We start from the raw sequence: 22236 nt of genomic DNA on the forward strand, positions 1-22236 counted from the left end.
TGGGAGGAAGGGAGGGAGTAGGAACTGGGATAGGCATGTAAACTGAGAAAAGATCATTTTAAAAAATATATTTAAAAATGGTATTGATTCAAACATTCAAAATACTTACCGAATGTCACTATATTTTAATCATCTAGCTAAATGAGGCAATCTGTCAAAAGCAAATCAGACCTATTCTTGCCATTCTGCAAGTCTGTAGTCTACAAAGAAAACTAAGTGAGATTTCTGACTGTGAACTTCACCCATGCCATTCACAGTCACAGGACCCTGTGGTCACACCCACCCACAGGGCTACGCATCCGCTTGCAGCTTTGAGGACCTGTGATACCCTGGGAGGAGCTACACGACACGTGTGGTGGATCAGCACCCAGGCTCTTCTCAAGATGCATGAGGCCTTTGTCGTCTTTCCTTCTGCTAACCAGGTAACTGCATTCTGGCCACATTCTGGCCCACATAGGTCACACTGCGTTGAAGAAAAACATAGTAAGACTCATGACACAAGGCGTTAGAGGCCTATACTTTTTTTTTTTTAATACAAGCTTCCCTCTGGGGAACATTTATTAAAGTCAAAAGAAATGCATTCACTTAGAAGTGTATTGCAGTGGTTCTCAGCATGTGGGTTGTGACCCTTTTGGGGGGGGGGGGGTCCCACAACCTTTTCACACTGGCGCCTAAGATCACCTGTGTGTCGGATATTTACATTACAATTAGTAACGGTAACAGATTTACAGTTATGAAGTAGCAATAGAATACTTGTTTGGTTGGGGGTCACCACAACATGAGGGACTGTATTAAAGGATCACAGCATTAGGAAAATTGAGAACCACTCTATTAGAGGCTTGTTGCTCTGTGCTTACCTAGCAGGTGCAAGGCTCTAGGCTTGATCTCTGCACACGGAAAAAAAAACTTACAGCCGGGCGGTGGTGGCGCACGCCTTTAATCCCAGCACTCGGGAGGCAGAGGCAGGCGGATCTCTGTGAGTTCGAGACCAGCCTGGTCTACAAGAGCTAGTTCCAGGACAGGCTCCAAAACCACAGAGAAACCCTGTCTCGAAAAACCAAAAAAAAAAAAAAAAAAAAAACTTACAATGTAACCGATCTTCGTACATTTTATGAGTTCTTTGAACACATCTGAGATCTAGGAAAATGGTTGGGAACTGTCATCACTACGATACCTCCTCTCTGTTTCATAGTCAAGTGGAAAACTTCCCAAAGCAGGAAAGCTGTCAGCCTGAAGAGGATTTGGAGACCTGTTGCCATCTTTCTTGGGCTCAGTTTCCCAGTCTTTAAAATAGGTGTCTGTTGGGTAAAATCCTCTTCCAACTCCCCTAACTTGAAACCTCTGATGGTCTAGCCTCACTGAGATGTCCTGGACCCCAGCCTCACTTCTACCCACTGAGCCCCAGACCTCAAACACATCCCTCTCAGATTAGTCCCTGCCTCTTTCTAAGATGTGAAGGCAAGAGAAGGGTAGTGCAGGCAGTAGCAGGAGGCAGTGATGGAGGAGGGAGACCCATGGAGACACAGACCGTGGCAGCTCTCATAGACCACGGTAAGGTTTGATGTCTCAGAAGTATTCATGGATTCAACATCAAGAATGCTCTGTAAGCCCAAGACTGGGACAAGGAGAAATGGAAGAGGCCTATACTTTTATAGGTGAAAAAGAAAGAAAAATAAATAAATAATAAATAAATAAATAAATTTTAAACTTTACTTTTCACTATGAAAGCATAGAGCCCATGGAGAAAAGGATGATCTAAATATTAAATGAGCAAACTTAGGATCGAATGCAAAAACAAAGCAATTTCTTATAAATGGCACAGGTATACAATCCAGAGGAACCCACCCCAGCACTAGATGGAATCCATTCCACTACAAAGAACAAGAGGGCAAGAGGCCTGGCTGCAGCGGCAGGTGACTTCCTAGTTACCTGGGCTGCAAAAGCCTCAGTGGGTTTTCAGTTTCAGAGAAAATCCCAGTAGCCGCAGAGGCAGTAGGAAGTTTCTAGGAAGAACCAGTGCAACCTTAGGTACCACCAAGCTGAGGAACCAATGAAGTTAGAGATCCACTGTGCATTTCTTGACACTCCCTACTGCCTCTGTTGATGCTGGAGGATGGGCCTATTGTGGACCAGCACCCAGGTTCTGTTCAAAGCTGAACCCAGACTCAAACCTACAGAGAAGAGTGTAGAAGTGGATGATCCCTCAAAGACCCTCTCTACATGAACAGAAATGCATTGTTTTATTTGACTTTTTATTATTTCTCTTTTCTTTGGTCTCTCCCATAATTGTTCGTTTGTGCTATAATCAAGACTGCCTTGCTGATAGCAGCTTCCCCAAAGTTGACAGATTATGCAGAACCCCCCTCCCCAGCTGACACGAAAACTCCCCCAGGTAAACATAAACTGGAACCCATATTGCTCTCCACAGTTCCTACTGCTTTTTCATCTGAATACAATTGCAAATCGTCACCAGCAGAAAGTTTGTTTTCTGGTGTCCACCTGAGCGTCATGTAGAGTCCAGATGGGAACTAAGACACATTCATCACCAGGCAGCATAAGCCAGGCCATGAAATAAGACTCTCTTGTGTAAACGTTGTGCATATATGTTAGTCTACCTTACACGGCGGTGAACATAGCTTAAACATGTGTTCGCATATATCTCCTGTTCTATGTTCCTCCAAAACTCATTTTGCTTCTTTTCCATCAATTTCTTTTGGTCTCCTGAATTCTTAGAATGTTATGCAATTCTAATTCTTTGTGGTCTTAGGACTTTACAAAAGTTTTGCCTAAAATCTCGGAGCCTGCCCTGGCTGTCCTCCATCCCATACAGCTTTACATTTCTGTCCAGTATTTTGTAGCTGATCTGTATTAAAATGGAGCTATTGAAGATGAAACTAGACTAACTTGTGTGCTGTTAGGGCTCTGTGAGTTCAGTAAAGTCAGTCACACTGGAAGATGGGAGAACTAGTTTTAGATATGACATCAAATGTATTCATGACACTGCTTTTTTTTATTTTATTTTATTTTTTTATTTTTGAGACAGGGTTTCTCCGTAGCTTTTTGGTTCCTGTCCTGGAACTAGCTCTTATAGACCAGGCTGGCCTCGAACTCACAGAGATCCGCCTGCCTCTGCCTCCCGAGTGCTGGGATTAAAGGCGTGCGCCACCACCACCCAGCATGACACTGCTTTTTTAATGTTTATTTTTTTATTTTTTTAAAAAGAAAACAAACTATTCTTCATTTTTCATCCCAATCCCAGTTCCTTCTCCTTCCCATCCTCCAACTGCCTCCACCTTTCTCCACACCCAAGCCCCATCCAATCTTTAGAGAGGGTAAAGTTCATTCATTGCTTTGGAGAAGGACCCTCCCTACTATATCTAGGCTGAGCAAGGTATCCATCCAAGGAGAATGGGTTACCAATAAGCCAGTACAAGAAGTAGGGATAAATCCTGGAGCCACTGCCAGTGGCCCCACAGTCTGTGCCAGCCATACAACTGTCACCCACAGTCAGAGGGTCTTGCTGGGTCCTATGCTGGTTCCTTCCCTGTCCAGCTGGAGTTGGTGAACTCCCATTAGCTCAGGTAAACTGTTCCAGTGGGTGTACTCATTATGTTCTTGACCTCTATGCTCATATTCTCATTCCTACCACTCTTCAACTGGACTTGGTAGCTCAGCCCTGTGCTCCACTGCAGGTCTCATCCATCAACCGCTGGATGAAGGTTCTATGGTGACATTTAAGATATTCATCAATCTGAATACAGGGCAAGGCCAGTTCTCCTCTATTGCTTCAGATCTTAGCCAAGGTCATCCTTGTGGACTCCCGGAAATCTCTTCGGTACCAGGTCTCTTACCAGCCCCATAATGATTCCTTCAATCAAGATATCTCTCTCCTTGCTCCCATCTCTGTCTTCCCACCATCTCGATCATCCCATTCCCTCAAGTTCTTCTCCTCTCTCCCCTTCTCCCTGCTCCTCCCTCTTCTCCCACTGTCGTGCTCCCAATTTTGTCAGGCGATCTTGTCTATTTTCCCTTTCCAGGTGGATCTATGTATGTTTTTCATAGGGTTCATTTTGTTACTTAGTTTCTCTAAGTAGTCATGAACTATAGGCTCATTATCCTTTGTTTTACAGCTAGTATCCATTTATGAGTGAGTACATATTGTGTTCATCATTCTGGGTCTGGGTTACCTCACTCAGGTTGTTTTTCTCTAGTTCCATAAATTTGCATGCAAATTTCAAGATGTCATTGTTTTTTACCTCTGAGTTGTACTTCATTGTGTTAATGTACTACATTGTCTTTATCCATTCTTTGGTTGACGGACATCTAGGTTGTTTCCTGGCTCTGGCTATTATAAATAATTCTGCTATGAACATAGCTGAATAAATTGAGCCTATAATATGTTGTAGTATGATTGAGCATCCTGTGGGTATATGACTAAGACTGGTATTGCTGGGTCCTAAGGAAGGCTGAAACACAATTTTGTAAGAAACTATCATACTGATTTCCAGAGTGGTTGCACAAGTTTGCATTTCAGTCAGAAATGTATGAGTGTTCCCCTCACTCCACATCCTCTCTAGCATAAACTATCATTGATGTTTTTGATCTTAGCAATTCTGACTGGTGTAAGATGGCATCTTAGAGTCATTTTTATTTGCATTTCCCTGATGGCCAAGGATGTTGAACATTGCCTGAAGTGTCTTTCAGCTTTTTGAAATTCTTTTGTTGAGAATTCTCGGTTTAGTTCTGTACCCCTTTTATTTAATTGAATTTTTTTTTGGAATTTTAATGTCTAATTTCTTGACTTCTTTATGTATTTTGGAGATGAGTCCTTTGTCTGATGTGAGGTTGGTGAAGACTTTTTCCCATTGAATAGGCTGCCTTTTTGACTTATTGATTGTGTCCTTTGCTTTAGAGAAGCTTCTCAGTTTCAGGAGGTTCCACTTTTTTATTATTGCTCTCAGTGTCTGTACTACTGGTGTTATATTTAGGAACTGCTCTCCTGTGCCCATGCATTAAAGGCCACTTTCCATTTTCTCTTCTATCAGATTCAGTGTGGTTAAATTTATATTGGGGTCTTTAATCCATTTGGACTTGAGTTTTGTTCATGGGGATAGATATGAATCTATTTTCATTCCTCTGCATGTCGACATCCACTTATGCCAGCACTGTTTGTTGAAGATGCTTTCTTTTTTCCATTGTATAGTTTTAGCTTCTTTGTTGAAAATCAGTTGTTCAAAGGTGTGTGGATTAATATCCAGGTCTTCAATTCAATTCCATTGGTCAACCTGTCTGTTTTTAAGCCAATACCAAGCTGTTTTCATTACTGTAGCTCTGTAATAGAGCTCGATGTTAGGGATGGTGATGTCTCTGAAAGTTCTTTTATTGTACAGAATTGTTTTGGCTATCCTTTTGGCTATTGTTTTGGGTTTTTGTTTTTCCACATGAAATTGATTATTTTTCTTTCAAGGTTTGTGGAAGAATTGTGTTGGGATTTTTATGGGGATTACATTGAATCTATAGATTGCTTTTGGTAGGATTGCCATTTTTATTATGTTGATCCTACCTATCCAAGAGCATGGGAGAGCTTTCCATTTTCTGGTATCTTCTTCAGTTTCTTTCTTCAAAGACTTAATGTTCTTGTTGAACAGGTCTTTCATTTGTTTTGTTAGTGTTACCCCAAGATATTTTATGTTATTTGAGACTATTGTTAAGGAGGATGTTTCTCTGGTTTCTTTCTAAGCTTCTTTATCATTTGTTTACTGGAGGGCTACTGGTTTTCTTTGTTTTGTTTTCTGGATTTTTCGAGACAGGGTTTCTCTGTAGCTTTTGGTTTCTGTCCTGGAACTAGCTCTTGTAGACCAGGCTGGCCTCGAACTCACAGAGATCCGCCTGTCTCTGCCTGCCGAGTGCTGGGATTAAAGGCGTGCGCCACCACAGCCCGGCTCGGGCTATTGGTTTTTTTTTTTGAGTTGATCTCTTTTCCTGCCACATTACTGAAGGTATTTATTAGCTGTAGTTGTTCCCTGGTAGAATTTTTGTGATCATTTATGTAAACTATCCTATCATCTCTAATAGCAAAAGTTTGACTTCTTCCTTTCCAATTTGAATCCTCTTGATCTTCTTTTGTTGTTGTATTTCTCTAGCCAGAACTTCAAGAACAATGTTGAATAGATATGGAGAGAATTAACAGCCTTGTCTTGTTTCTGATTTTAGTGGAATCACTTTTAGTTTCTCTCCATCTAATTTGATGGTGTCTGTCAGTTTGCTGTATGTTGCTTTTATTATGTTTAGATAAGTTCCTTGTATCTCTGATCTCTCCAAGACCTTTATCATGAATGGGTGTTAGATTTGTTGAGTGCTTTTTCAGCATCTAATGAGATGATCATATGGTTTATTTCTTTCAGTTGATTTATATGGTGGATTACATTGATAGATTTTCATATGTTGAACCAGCCCTGCATCTCTGGGATGAAACCTACTTGCTCATGGTGGATGATTTTTCGGATGTATTCTTGGATTCAGTATGCCAGTATTTTATTGAGTGTTTTTGCATCTATGTTCATGAGTAAGACTGGTCTGTAATTCTCTTTCTTGGTTGAGTCTTTTTGTGGCTTCACTATCAGGGTACTGTAGCCTCATAAAAAGAACTTGACAATGTTCCGTCTGTTTCTGTGTTATGGAACACTTTGAGGCGTATAGGTATTAACTCTTCTTTAAAGTTATGGTAGAATTCTGCACTAAAACCATCTGGCCCTGGGCTTGTTTTGATTGGGAGACTTTTGATGACTTTTTCTATATCCTTGTAGATTCCAGGTCTATTTAAATTGTTACCTTGTCTTGATTTAATTTTGGCATGTGGTACCTATCCAGACAATTGTCCATTTCTTTTACATTTTCCAATGTTGTGGAGTACAGGTTTTTGTAGTATGACCAAATGAGTCTCTGGATTTACTCAGTGTGTATTGTTATGTCCCCCTTTTCATTTCTGATTTTGTTAATTTGAATGTTCTCTCTTGGCCTTTTAACTAGTTAGCATAAGGGTCTCTATCTTGTTGATTTTCTCAAAGAATCAGCTTTTGTTTGATTATTTTTGTATTGTATTGTACTTTTCTATTGTATTGTTTGTATTATTTTCTTTGTTTATGTTTTATTGATTTCAGCCCTTAATTTGATTATTTCCTGTTTTCCACTCCTCCTGGGTGTGTCTGTTTCTTTTTGTTCTAGAGCTTTCAGGTATGTTGTTAAGTTGCTAGTGTGAACTTGCTCCATTTTCTTTATGTGGGCACTTAGTGCTATGAACTTTCCTTCTAGCACTGCTTTCATAGTGTCCCATAGGTTTGGGTATGTTGTGCCTTCATTTTCATTGAATTCTAGGGAGTCTTTAATTTATTTCTTTCTTTCTCTTTCTTTCTTCTTTCTTTCTTTCTTTCTTTCTTTCTTTCTTTCTTTCTTTTCTTCTTTGACCCAGTGATGGTTCATTTGAGCACTGTTTAATTTTCATGAGTTTATAGACTTTCTGCAATTAGTGTTGTGGAATGTTCTGTAGATGTCTGTTAAGTCCATTTGAGTCATGACATCTGTTAATTCTCTTATTTCTCTGTTAAGTTTCTGTCTGGTTGACCTGACCATTGGAGAGAGTGGGGTGTTGAAGTCTCCTACTGTTAGTGTGTCAAATTTGATGTGCAATTTAAGTTTTAGTGTTTTTTTTTTACACATATGTTGGTGTTCTTGTATTTGGGGCATAGGTGTTCAGAATTGAGACTTCATCTTGATGGATTGTTCCTGTAATGAGTATAAAGTGTCCTTCTCCATCTCATCTGATTGACTTTAGTTTAAAGTCTATTTTGTTAGATATTAAGATAGCTACACCCTCTTATTTCTTAGGTCCATTTGATTGGAAAACCTTTTCCCAAATCTTTACTTTGAGGTAGTGTCTGTCTTTGAGGTTGAGGTGTGTTTCTCCTATGCAACAGAAGGATGGATCCTGCTTTCATATCCACTTTCTTAGCCTGCATCTTTTTATAGGTGAACTGAGTCCATTGATATTAAGAGACATTAATGACAAGTGATTGTTAATTCCTGTTATTTTTCGATGGTAGTGTGTGTGTGTGTTTCCCTTTTTGGGGGTTTGCTGGTGTGAGGTTATCTATTGCCTCTGTTTTCATGGGTGTAGTTAGCTTCCTTTAATTGGAGTTTTCCTTCTAGTACTTTCTGTAGGGATGAATTTGTGGTTAGGTATTGTTTCAAACTGTTTTCTTGTTTTCTCCATCGATGGTGATTTAAAGCTTTTCTGGGTGTAGTAGTCTGGGCTTGCATCCATGGTCTCTTAGTTTCTGCAACACATCTGTCCAGGACCTTCTGGCTTTCATGGTTCCCATTGAGAAGTCAGGTTTAATTCTAATAGGTCTGCTTTTATGTGTTACTTGACCTTTTTCTTATGTAGCTTTTAATATTCTTTTTTTATTCTGTATGTTTTGCATTTTGAATATTATATGTTGAGGGGACTTTTTTGTCCTATCTATTTGTTCTGTAAATTTCTTGTATCTTCATAGGGCTATCCTATTTTAAGTTGGGAAAGTTTTCTTCTATGATTTTGTTGAATATATTTTTTGTGCCTTTGAGCTGGAGTTTGTCTCCTTCTTCTATCCCTATTATTCTTAGGTTTGATCTTTTCATGGTGTCCCAGATTTCCTAGGTTTTGTGTTAAGAATTTGTTGGATTTAATGTTTTCTTTGACTGATAAATCTATTTCTTCTATAGTATCTTCAAACCCAGATTTTCTCTCTTTCCTCTCTTGTATTCTGTTGGGTATCCTTGCCTCTGTAGTTCTCATTCATTTACCCAGATTTTTCATATCCAGAATTCCCTCTGTTTGTGTTTTCTTTGTTTCCTCTATTTCAGTCTTTAAGTCTTGAAATGTTTGCGTCACCTTTTTGATTTTTTTTGTTTTCTTTGAGATATTTATTGATTTCTTCCATTGTTTTGTTTGTCTTTTCCTCCATTTCCTTAAAGAAAATTTTCATTTCCTCTTTAAAGTTCTCCTTCATCCTCATAAAGTTAGGTTTAAAATCATTTTCTTCTGCTTCTTCTGTGTTAGGATGATCAAGTCTTCTTGTTGTATTACCACTAGGTTTTGATGTTACCATGCTTTTTTTTAGGTTGTTGAATGAATTCTTACATTGGTGCCTACCCATCTCTTCTTTCAGTTGGTGCCAGCAGTATCTTTGCCTCTTGGTCCAATCATTACAGTGGTTGTCTGTGTCTTTGGGAAGTGTTCTTGATCTGCTCTGTACTGTCAGTGTCTGTGTCTCAGAGAGCCACTGAGGTCTCTTTTGGCTTGCTCCCCTGGTCTGCTTTCTTGGTCTGTTCTTTTGGTTTACTGTTCTTTTTGTCTACTCTAAGCTGTTACAGCCTATGCTTCAGGGTTCCTCTCTTGGTCCTCTCTGTGTAGTTGCAGCTTGTGTTTCAGAGTTCTTCTGATGTTGTGTGGGGGGATAGAAGGGTTTGGGGGCAGAGTAGCACTTGTAGCTTGCAGGGTCTGATTGGTGGGGTGGGAGTGTTGGAGCAGCCTACGTACAGGAAGCTTGTCTGCTGCTGGCTGGCTAGAGAAGCTAAGGCAGGTGGGAGAGGGGCTGGGGCTTTGCACAGTGTGGAGGACCTAGAGAGTGGGATACAGTTGTTTCCACTGAGATTTTTAAAAGTTAAGACTTCTTATTAATAAGTTAATAATTATACTTTTGATATCACATAGCTGATCAATTCTTAAGGCTAGCACTTGTGGCTTCTAATCCACCTGTAAGAAAACATGTTCTTTCGCTGTTTGCATGAGGGTCAGTTCCAGCTGAGAACAAAATACCTTTGGAGACTATTGTCCATATGAAACAAAATTAGGTAGGAAAGCACAGTAGTCATATTTCTAAAGAACTCTCTCAGTCTGTCACACACAAAGAGTTACACCAAGTCAGTTATTACTGCAAGTGATTACACACTTTCTAGTTTACTAATCTGAATGCTCTCTGAAGTCACTGACAGAGGGGATTTAATCTTCAAGATGAATCTTGCATGTGCTTATCAATTAATGGTCAGTCTCCTCCAGTGTGGATTCCAATCCATCTTAAGTCATCCTGACAAAGAGAATACTGATCTTTAGATAAGTAAGAAATCCTTTGACAGGATAAATAAATTTTGTTTACTTAAAAAAATTATGAGGTATTTAGAAGTTAATGTTTGGCAAACATGAAAGAGTGGAAATGAGAAGATAATGACAAGGTATGCCTCAGGCTCCCAGGAGATACTTTCCAAATATAGGAGACAAGAGGTGAGGTGCTTCACTTAGTTTATATAATTCAAACTGTTTCTCCTAAGTTAAACCATATTTTTCCTTAACTGACACTATCTGCCAAGATGGAAGAGAAATATTGTATCTTATTGTGTTCTCTCTTAAGTATATTTTATTGTTAGCTACAGAGACAACACAGTAAATAATTATACATACTGATAGGTAGATGTAAGAAATGAAAAGCAATACAACGGAAGAAGAACTAGCTGTAAAATCTACAGATTGAAGTCTCTTGGTTATCAAAAGAACCAAACCCCAATATAAATTAGTTTCACTTAACAGAGCCACAAATTGACAGATTATCATTGTAACATCTTTGGGAAAACAGAGCATCTTAAACATCACATAAGGCACCTCATAGTTGATGGCCTCACAGTTGATGACCTTATAGTTGATGACCCATTGAATCACTATATATTTACTCTTATTTAATAGCAGTTACCCTGAAAAACTGAGTCACTTGGGATCAAAACAACCAGAAACTAAGCAATGTGGTTCCTGCTCATAAGCATGGTTTTCAAGAGGGGATGGAGAGATAAGAGAATCAATAATTTAAGGCCAGCTTGGGCCACTTATATCAGAAGGAGGAAACTAGGAAAATGGGGGACCAAGCATGGCAAAAGAGTAAGAACTGGAGACTGAAAAGCAAGATTTCCCTATAAAAGAAGACAGTTTACAGAGACTGAAGTCCTCCTTCACCCAAGCCTTGTATAGGAGACAGAAAAAGTCCCAGAAACATGCATTACAGGCAGATGCTATACAAATGTACAAATGACAGCATACACCTTGAAGGCCTGATGCTGTCTGTGCTTTCCCTAGTTGTCTCCCACTCTCAGAAGTACTTTTCCATTCTTAATAAACTCTCTAGAGCCTAGAACTTCGTACCCTATAAACTAAGTTCTGCAGCCAGGACTAAGCACGTCCATCTCTTTTTCAGATACTGACCAAACCAAACCCTAAGCACTCTTTTTTTTTTTTTGAGATTCAGGGTTTCCTCACTGTGTTTCTGATTTCTATGCCAAATTTTAAAGCCATGACTTTCTCTCTTTCTCCCTCCTCCTGGAAGATGCCTAAATTTACAGCATTGTTCCTTTTTTGTTTGTTTATTTTTGTTTGTTTCTCAAACTCTAATAAAATTGTTGAGCTTCCTTCCTTGCAAGTATGTTTATGAACTTTTTTATTAGGAAAACTTGAACTCAAGAAAACCCTGATTTCCTTGGTAACAGGGAGTGAGGAGGGGGAGAGGGAAGAAAGGAAAGAGAGAAGATGGGGAAAAAGAGAAAATATTAAATATATTTAAGAAAACATTTATGTTGTTGACAACATATTTGAAGACTCACATTACACAATACCAATTGGTGGAATCAGCACTGCATCTGGTTCAAGCTATTGGTTTCCTAGACACTCAACCTCCAATGCCCCTGTTCATTTAAGCAAAGCAAAGATAGAAACTCTCCAATTTACCCATTCTCTTCCCCCATCTTTGCTCAATCAGACTGCAAGAGCCTCTTCTTTCTATCCAGTAAGCCTGGAGTTCATCTCAATTACTTACAAAATTAGAAGCACCCTGCTGCAGACTCTGTGGTACCTACCAGAGACTGTCGGATAAGAATCAAGACTTTCTACATCAAGGTGGGGAAAGCACATATTCTGTCCAACCTTTGAATCTGTGATCCACAGGTTGGCAAGGGTAGTTTTACGGGCTCTCACTTCTGGACACCATGCATATGTGAGTCTATAGCACACATATGTATTTTATGTGTAACTATAAATCACTTTTGAGTTTTCTGTTGCTTGTCACAAAAGCCATAGCGATATCATTGATTTCCAACTTTAAGATCATTTATTGCCTAAACTACAGATTCAGTGGTTTGAACAGAATGCATTAATTTTCAGCCTTAAAAATTAAAATATGAAAATGAGATGCAGATAGCAGGAGGAAGGAAGTGCATATAGCTAATATTGACTCAATTAAATGTAATTGAGGTGTATATAATATGAAATCCTCAATAGGACATTAAAAAACCAAGGAAAAGAGAAATATTACATTTGGCAATAACAGGTAATAGAGTTGGTGAGTGGTCAAGGAGCTAAATCTTTACCATACCCAGAAACAATGACCATTTTCTTTTTTCAGAGTAGTCTGACTTATTTTAAATAACCTAAATAAGTCTTCTGCCTTTAATATACCTAAAATCACCTAAGCATCTTATTGAAACCAAGGTTCAGTTCACCAAGGGAGTCTAATCAAGGCTAAGATTTCATTCCTAACCTGCTGATCCTGAGACTCTCATTCTCTTCTCCAACATCAGGAGACACCAAAACTTCAAGAGCATTCTGGAGAAATGAGAAGTTTCTAAATATAAAAAAAAATCTTCAGGTAGGCACGTGCTGGTGGAGCCCTGTTAGAAACCCACTTGTTTGTTCTTTCCAGTATATTAGTACTTTTGAAAATTGCATTTATGAGAAAGAAAGCATACAGCATAAAACTCTGCTCTTGACCCCAAAGAATGGATAGGACATGATGTCACTTATAAGAATTCTTTCTGTATAACCAAGGAGCTCATTTTTCCCAAAGCCTGGGTTCAGTTGAAGTTTGCTCTTTCTGGAGGAGATTTGGAAAAGCAGAGCCAATGGTAACTAAACAGAACATCTCTGTTCTTGTCAGTCAGGAAGAAATCTTAAATCTGAATATCTATGACACTGTATAATAGAGGACGTAAAATAAAAATGTGAAATAAAAATAATTCTAAAATACCCACAACTTGTTTTAAAAGCCCATTTCTACAAAGTGACATACAATTTCTATAGATTCCTTTAAAAAGGAAGGGAAGATAGCAACTTCCTAATTAAATGCTTATTTACTTTAAAAGTGAGTTACCCATGGGTTCTTTAAATAACAAACATCCTTAGCACATTTAAATCCATGCCAGCTTAAAATTCACAAGTATTCCCAGGGATATGTATAGGTAATTACAGGCATATCCTCAAAGCCAGCTCAGCAAAACAGCGTTGTGTGGAGCTGACCGTCATCTCAGTGGAATGTCATAGGTTCCAAACTGACGGGTTATTTTGTCTTTCCTCTGTGTCTAAATGTCCATAAACTTGATAGAGTTGACACTGACATTTAATACAGCAGTTTCTCAACAGCCGTATATTCAAAAAGATGAAGGAAATTATAATTGCCCACTCAACATGAGAAACTATTCTTTTACAAATGAACTAATCATATGAGTTCAAATAAATGTCAAACACGTAAAGAGCTTTCACTTCGTATACAGAGAAATTACAAAAAAACACTGACTTCATATAGGTTATAGCTTTAGAATGGCTATAAGTTTTTTTTTTATTATTTTCTATAACTCTCCGAGTTCAACCTGCTAGGGAAAAAAACAGAATTTCTTCATACTAGATGAAAATTATATGAAATTTGTCTTTAGAAATATTCATCAATACTGGGTAAGAACACAATCATCAGTAGTAAGAGAAGTTGTTACTCATTTTAAGTAGAACCTATAGATTAATTTTAGCAAAATTGGTCCCTTGGAAACTGTTTCATCTTCATGATTTGATAGGAAATACCTATAAAACTACATCAATCAATATCAAGTATTACTTCTCTCTAGACTTCATTGTATTGGCCATGTAACAGCCTAAACACTGATACATTTTAGCTATTGCTATTGAAGTTTGTATCTGCAATGTCAGACTTCCCATCTTCTAAATAATGTCAGGGCACTTACTTTCTGTTTCATGAACCTACTACTGTTTTATAATGCAGGGTAGAGTCCAATACTGAGATATGAAAGACCAGAAACATGTTTTCCAGTAATGTTGTATCAGTACAAAAAGACACTTTCCAGGAAATAAAAATCAGTGATAGCTAGTACTGATTGTCAGCTTGACAAGATTTAGAATCATTTAGCAAAACACATTCTCAACATACCCGTGAGGGAGCTTCTAGATTGGCTTAATTGTTGTAGGAAGGCGCACTCTAATTGTGGGTTGCAACCTTCTATAGGAAGAGACCTTGCACTAAATAAAGAGGAAACAGGAAGACAAGAACCAGGAACCTTCTCTCACTGCTCCCCATCTGTGAATGCGGTGAGACCATCTGCCTCATGCTCCGGATGCCTTCCTTCTCTGCCATGATGATTGATCTACTCAAACTGTGCACAAAAGTAAATCTCTAAAGTTGCTTTTGCCAAGACTGTGTTTTATGAGATTTTTTTGTTTGCATGTCTTTGTTTTGTTTTTTTCAACAATGATCAAAGTAACCAACATAGTGTCCTTTTGAAAAACCTAGGACAAAAAATTTTCTAAGTCCAAATGTTCTCCCTTGGGGTAGTAGCCATTGTCTGTTGCCACCCTCCAAAATTCTCCAGGCACAATGCAATGTTCAGATTTCTGAAAGAATGCCACTGTTATGATTCGTTATTACTTCTCTTAATCAATTGTTTTCTGATGTGTAACTTATAAAATATGTATTAATGACTACAGCTAAAATAAAAATAATATGTTAATGACATTCAACATTTCAGCATGCAGCTTTGCACATTCAATAACTAAGGAATCCAGATTCAATATCAAAGCAGAGACAGTGAAGTCAGTAGATTTATTCTTCTAACTATAGATAATTTAGTTATAAGAATATATACAGATAGAATCTTATAACTATAGATAAGTTCTTACCCCTCATCAAAGAAGTTTCTTTCTGCAGCAGACAGAGGCTTATTATGTAGAGAACAAGTGCCTGTTGCCAAATGGACTTTTACAACCCAACCCCTGCACCTACAGCTCAGGGAAGATTGTGGAAGAGGGGGCGGAAAGACTGTGAGAGCCTAAGAACTGGAAATAACTCTCTGAGATAATGTCTGCTGGATATGACAGAAATGTTACACTCATAAACTCCCAAGAGAATAATAGCCCTTGTAAAAGACTCCATATCCAGTGTTAAAATTACTCCTACTTACTTATTGTTACATGCTGTAGGAACTCCTTCAGCCAGTAGCCTAAGTTACCAGTCCCGTTGGGCGTGGCCTCTTATACTATAAATGCTGATGTAAAACATGTGCTCCCTCTCCTTCCTACTGACTCCGTTTCTGCCTTTTCAGCTCATATTTCTGTAACTCTGAGGTCTCAGGCCTGACATTAGGAGCTTTATTATGTAGTTTCCTCTATCTGACTTCCATGCTAATATAAATAGTTCCTTGCTATCACAGGGAATACTGAATATCCTTTTTCCTACAAGGATTTCCAAAGCAGTTCAAATAAAACATAAGAACTTTTATTAAAATATAGTTTCTCAGTCTTTGCTGTGTGATTGCATGCCTTCAAAGGAAATGGTCTATTTCAAATTATCTTCATATTTTGGCAATACTGGTTTTCATAGCTCATGTGCCTGTGATTATTAATCTTGGTTGTAAACTTGATGGACTGAGGGATACCTAGAAAATAGATACTCGGCTCTATCTGATGATGTTGAATGCTGTAAGTAGAAATTAATAAGAGTTTTTGGTGAATACAAAGAATCAATAAAGAGTTTTGGTTCTTTGGAACAATTAACAAGATTGACCAATCTTTGGTTAAAAATAACCAAAAGAAAGAGAAGGGCTGAATTATATATAATTAGAGATGAAAGAGGAGACATTACAACAGACACTTAGGGAAATTATAAAGTAGTAAGGACATGTTACAAATAAAGTTCTAAAAGAAATGAGTGAGTTTCCAAAGCATACATGGACTCAAAAGATGGTTAAGATAACAGGGATGCAGACAGGAAAGGTTAAACTAGTGAGGGTTCTCATGGCAATGAAAACGTTTGGATGTCATATGGCAAGGAATTCGGTTGAATTCTGTCCCTATCTTGAGGGTTTGTGGAAGGTCGGCCTTACATGTAAGGGACTCAGTTATCTGCTAGAAGAAAATTCAAGCCTTCTCGGCACTCATGACGCTAAGGCTGATGCTTTTAACCAAATTAATAGTGAGAATCAGAAGCCACAAAGAACAGGGCAAATCTCATCACAGTTTTGTGAGAAAAGGGACAGTAGAAGAGTTTTCTTTCTAACACCAAAGAAAATTAAGTCAAGCCGGGCATTGTGCGGCGCACGCCTTTAATCTCAGCACTCAGGAGGCAGAAGCAGGTGGATCTCTGTGAGGTAGAGGACAATCTGGTCTACAGAGTGCGTTTCAGGACAGCCAGGACTATTATACAGAGAAACCCTGTCTTGAAAAACAAAACAAAACAAAACAAACAACAACAAAAAAAAAGCAAAAGAAAGAAAGAGGAAGAAAGAAAGAAGAGAAAATCAAAAGTTTTCCACCTGTATACTAGGAAAATTGTCCTGAGTCTATCTCAGGAGTCTGCAAGACCTCAACCACCATAGACAGGGAAATACAGAAATTCAAAAGGGTTTATTTTAAGAGGTAGAACCTTTTCATAAGAGAATTAGGATACTCTACATACCCATTGTGTCTAGACAGTTGTGTCCAGGCAGTAAAAACCATTGCAACTGTTGTTGAAGAGAACTCAGGTCCAGCTCATCTGGGGTCAGCATTTGGTCTTACCCCCATGGCACCTATTTTTCAGTCATACAGGGTGCGAGAGTCACGGTCGTAGTTTTCGCTGAGATTTCCAAGGAAAGCCTGAGGTTGGGCAGTTTATGGGCTTCCTCACAGGGTGAACTGTGGAGCTGTAAGAATGAAATTTGTAACAGAGACCCCGGGAAGTTAGAGATGCCTGGAAGGTTGAGCATCTGCTAAAGCAAGCTACAGTGGCAAAATAGAGTTGAACGGAGTGGGGCTGGGGAATGCAACAGCACAGGTACCTAAGTGAGGTCACACTACCCTGAGCCCATGTGGAGTTGGGGGATTTAATGTTGGGCTTTCTGGGCTTTGGTCTCATTTGCAGCTTGTTCCACCTGCTCCTTATTCCTCCCTTTGGGTAGTAGGTGATTACTCTGTGCCTTTTAAGACATTGCGCATCAGGAAGGCATGGCTTCTCTTTCACTTTTATGTGGGCTAACAGCTGAGTTGTCTTCAGTCTTGAAGGGGAATTTCAATTTTTGTTTTTGAACAAGGCTACAGAGGCCAAACAGATTGTTCATTTGTGAGATGGTTGTGAAACTTTGCGAACCATGGGTGCACATAATTTGCTACAATTTAGATCTTAGGCATTCCATAAAGAACATGGGTATACGTCTTGGGACTATTGGAGAATGGTGATTTCTTTGAAAGATGAAACTTAGGGGTAGGTCTTGGGTCATTAAGAGTGTGTCCTTGAGAGGAACAGAGAGACACCAGCCCTTTTGTCTCCCTGTGCTCCTACCCCCGAGATGACCCATTTTGCTCTGCCACATGATCTTTTAGGTGCTCCCACTATGCTGTGCTCTCCAACTACTTATCCAAAAGTCACGCTAAAACTTTCTCTTTATAACTTCATTATCTCCATTTTTGTCTAGTAATAAAAAACTGTCTGATAGTGCCCAAGAAATATTTGCTTTTGTAATTATTTGTATCTGTCAGAAAAAAATATATAGCAATAACACACTTAATCATTTTTAGATTAAGAACTAAACACATGTTATATAAGGTTCAAGTACTCTCTGGTTGAAAGAATAATAGTTGAGTGAAAGATACCAAAAACAACTTTTAGTGGAGCTGGGAAAAAACTCAGTGGGCAGTGGGCATGAGAACCTGAATTCAAATGCCCAGAACCTACACTGAAAAGTTAGGCATAGTCGCATGTGCCTATTCTTCCAGCATGGTGAGAGGCAAAGACAGGAGGCTCAGTGGGACTTTTTGACTGCCAGCCTGACTCTATGTTCAGTGAGGGACCCTGCACCAGGGAAATAGGGGGGGGAATGGATAGAGCAAGACATGTGACATTGTCCTTTAGCCTCCATGTGCACACAGGTACATGCTCTGTGTGCATAAAGGGACATGTGCATACACCATACACAAAAGGAAAAAAAAAAAGCTAAGGGCATGCCAGGAAAACCAAACAGAGCAAAGGAGACTTGAGCACTGTGACAGGAGAAACACAGAGTGCAAGGGAGCCCCCACCTGGCTTGCAGAGGTCAGTGAGAGATCAGAGACAAGGTTAGACTAGGATGCCAGTCAATAAAAAAGCAAGCAGCGGTAAGGAAGGAAAGTGTGAAAATAAGTAAATCCTCATGATTGAAATAAGTAGAATTCTAAAATGCACATGGTTCACTACACACACAGGCAAAATACTCATGTACGTAAAAAATAAATCAGACATATTTTTCAAAGAAAATGTACTAGGCAAGAGACCACGAATTTCTAAACTCTCAGACTGGCTGCAGTACAGGGTAAAGCTTATTGTTTGTGTGCAGGACTTCATTTCTGTCTTACTACAGATGTGCTCACTCCAGCAAATGGCAGAGGCAGCTCCTGCAGCAAAAGCCAAGCCCACAATCTCTGCTCTGAGTGTGGTCAGTGTTGGTTCCTCCCCGTTGTTTCCAAAGGGTGCTGTTCCTAAACCTGGACTGGGCTTGGTAATGGTTTCCTCCTTGGCTGCTTAAGGTTTCAGAGATAGGGCGGGAGTGGTCCTAACAAATTCCCTTTTATTCCTATTGAATTTAATCCTACCTGTGGTGAAAGAGCAGCCCTGGGTCTCTATGTTTAAAGGACCAACAACAGGCCTGGCTTTTCTGAAATTCTACTCATCCCCTTCATTTCCACTCAGGCCCAAATCCAGGAGCCAACAGAGAGAGACAGTCTCCCAGAGAAGGGGGCCCTGAGTACTAAACCTGATATTCCTCTTAATGAGAGTAGATAAGAAGTATAGGTAGCATGGATGAGGTTGCTACTATGTAACTACTCTGTCAGAGTAGTTAATTATCAAAAAAAAAAAAAACCCTTTGGGGTTTGATATCTGGGATTAGATAGCACTTTCCAGTCTCTGCCTTCCACTGCCTCATTGTATGTGTTATTTTTTAATCAGGGTTTCTTACCTTCTGCAGAATTTAGATGAAATTCTTAATAGGTTGTTATTGCTTCTGAGCCATTTGGCTCAGATATTCCTATAGACCACTTTAACTGTTCAAATGTTCCTTTATACCACAGATGGGTTTTTGATGTTGAAGAATAGTGTGCACTTACAAAGTTATTTCCATTGCTGCCACAGAAAAATGGCAGGTTGAGGAGTCCGAAGGGCAAGACACCAAGGTGTTTTGAGACACTCTCCCTACAGTTTGAGAATCATTGGTTTAAAGGGAGAAAATTTCATCTAAAATTAAATATGCACTTTTCACAGACCAGGCAAAGTCATTTTTAAAATGCTAGAGCTTAATTTACATTGTTTGTCATTTTAAAAAATAATTTTCCTGCCTCTTGAAATGAATATAAGTAAAGGCAGATTATATACAACTTTTACCTCTCCATTGTTTACTTTCTATCATATATTATAATTTCTCCACAAGTAAATTAGCTCAAATCTAGCAAAAGAAACAATCCTCCCAACAGACCTATGAGTTGGTTGAATTTTTTTTTTTTTGTCAACTTGACACAACTTAGAGTTATTCAGGAAAGAGACCCTCAACTGAGAAAACATCATTTTCAGATTGTCTGTAGGTAATTCTGCATGCTATTTTTTTGATTCATGATTAATATGGAAGGGGCCAGTCCATTGGGGACAGTGCCACTCCTCGGCAGGTGGTCCTGAGCTTTATTAAAAAAAAAAAAAAACAGGCTGTGTCGAATATTCCTTTACACTGCTTGATTTAATAAAGAAGCTGACTGGTCAATAGCTGGGCAGGATAAGGTTAGGCAGAAGAGCCAAACTGAGATTGCTGGGATGAAGAGGGGCAGAATCAAGAGTCTCAAGCAAATGCAGAGAGAAGCAAGATGGACATGCTGTACTGAGAAAAGGTACCAAGCCATGTATCAAAGTGTAGATTAAAAATATGGGTTAACTGAAAATGTAAGAGTTAGCTAGCAATAAGCCTGAGCTATTGGCAAAGCATTTATAATTAATATTGAGTCCCTGGGTCAGCTATTTGGGAACTGGATGGTGGGAAAGAAACTTCTGCCTACAAGGCTGAACAAGTCATAGAGAGCAGGACAGTAAGCAGCACTCCTCTGTGGCCTCTGCTTCATTTCCTGCCTTCTGATTCCTATCATGAGTTCCTGCCTTGGTTTCCCTCAGTTGACTGTGACTAGGGATATATAAGCTAAATAAACTCTTTTTCCCCAAGTTGCTTTTAATCATGGTCTTTATGATTAATAGTAAACTAAGACAACCTAGAATGTAGTTTCTTGCTAATTTTCTCTTTCTAGTTTATGAAATCCTTGACAGTAGCAGTTGCTCATTTAGTAAAGGAGGAAATCATTTCACGTTAATAACTTTTATTCCCCCATAGATGGTAAGCTAATAATGACTTTGGGTGCATTACCTCTCTCTTCTTGTGAGAAGTTGGTTTTGTTGTTGAAGTTTTATAACATCACATAATTATATAGTTTTAGGTTAGGGACAACCACTAAGGCTCACTTCATGTAAAAAGAATTGGAGTGACCAAGCAGTATTCCAATATCAACCTTCAAGGTCCTTGTGAACTTGCATGTACCGTCCTGTGATCAGCTTTGGCTACTGAGAAACTAAAACCACACACAATTCTGGAAAGTGGAGGACTCCACAGAATTCTTCCTGGAAATATAGTATGAAAGTTGAGCAAACACTAATAATTAATGCATTCTTTCAAGTAAATATCTAAAGCTGGAAATGTTCATATTGTATGAACGGATACTTGAAGAATTTTACATAGAACTTTGCAAGGCTGAACAAACATGTGACTTATCTGAGCTTTGTCTATCATGTTTCTTATCCAAGAAGCAACCAAACACACATTTTCTCTTTGTGCATTTAGCTATGCTGTACACTGAGTTAGGCACAATACAGTTGGGTGATAAGAAGGAGTCCCACAAGGAACCCATTTGTCTCACTGACAACCAGAAAAAGACAAAAGGATAATATTATCACCAACAAGGCTTGCTGCACTAGTGGGATTTGAAGGGGTGGATTCTGCTCCATTGTTGTTTTGCTTTATTTTGTCTTTAAAATTGAAGCTTTTGATTCTGTGAAACGCTGTTTTAAACAGGTCTAGGTAAGTCTAAAATAGTATGTGATTAAATGAAATATAATCACAATAACCTAGACGCTTTGTGAGTTTCCATTGCCCTGTGATCAGTGGTGCAGAGATCTGCAGATAGCAGAGTACTAGGCAGACGCTGACCTGTGGAGGAGGAAAGCTGTTACCAGAGGAACTTTACGTCCCTCTATACACGGAGAGAGGAAAGAAAGAAATGTCTCCTCTTATCTGCTTAAGATCTGTTGCTCATAAAATTTTACTTTGTCTTGCATAAATTTCAGTAGGAACCTATGCACTTCAACTATATTGCATGCAGCACAACTAAACGCACTGGGGAAAAAATAAACTAAAACTAAATGCCATATATTGGAAAATCAAAGTGCTTGTTTTTAAAGATAGACACACCACCAAAGGGGCCCAATTTAGGGTCCCCCATAGCTACTCATCCCACTCTATCAGGCACCTGATCTTCTTGAGCAACAGATCCAGTGAGGGGAAGGAGAAGGTGGAGGAAAGAGGAGACAGAATTAGAGCACCAGGATCCATGCAGAACAGGAACTCGGCACACAGTGATCCCTTCCTCACCCCTGGCCAAGGCAGGTGAGTGCTTGGAAGGCACTGCATCTTCGCAACAGCAGGTTAAAGATCAGGGCTTTTAATGCTTGCCTTCTCCCTTTCTGATGTTGTTCTAAGAACACCTTTCCCGATGTGATCGCTGACTTGGAGGACGTCCAGCTCCTGCCCAGAAAGCACCAACGAAATGGGAAACTGTGCAGTTGGTAATAC

Source organism: Chionomys nivalis, chromosome 1 (genome assembly GCF_950005125.1).
Source record: "Chionomys nivalis chromosome 1, mChiNiv1.1, whole genome shotgun sequence".
Taxonomy (NCBI): Eukaryota; Metazoa; Chordata; class Mammalia; order Rodentia; family Cricetidae; genus Chionomys; species Chionomys nivalis.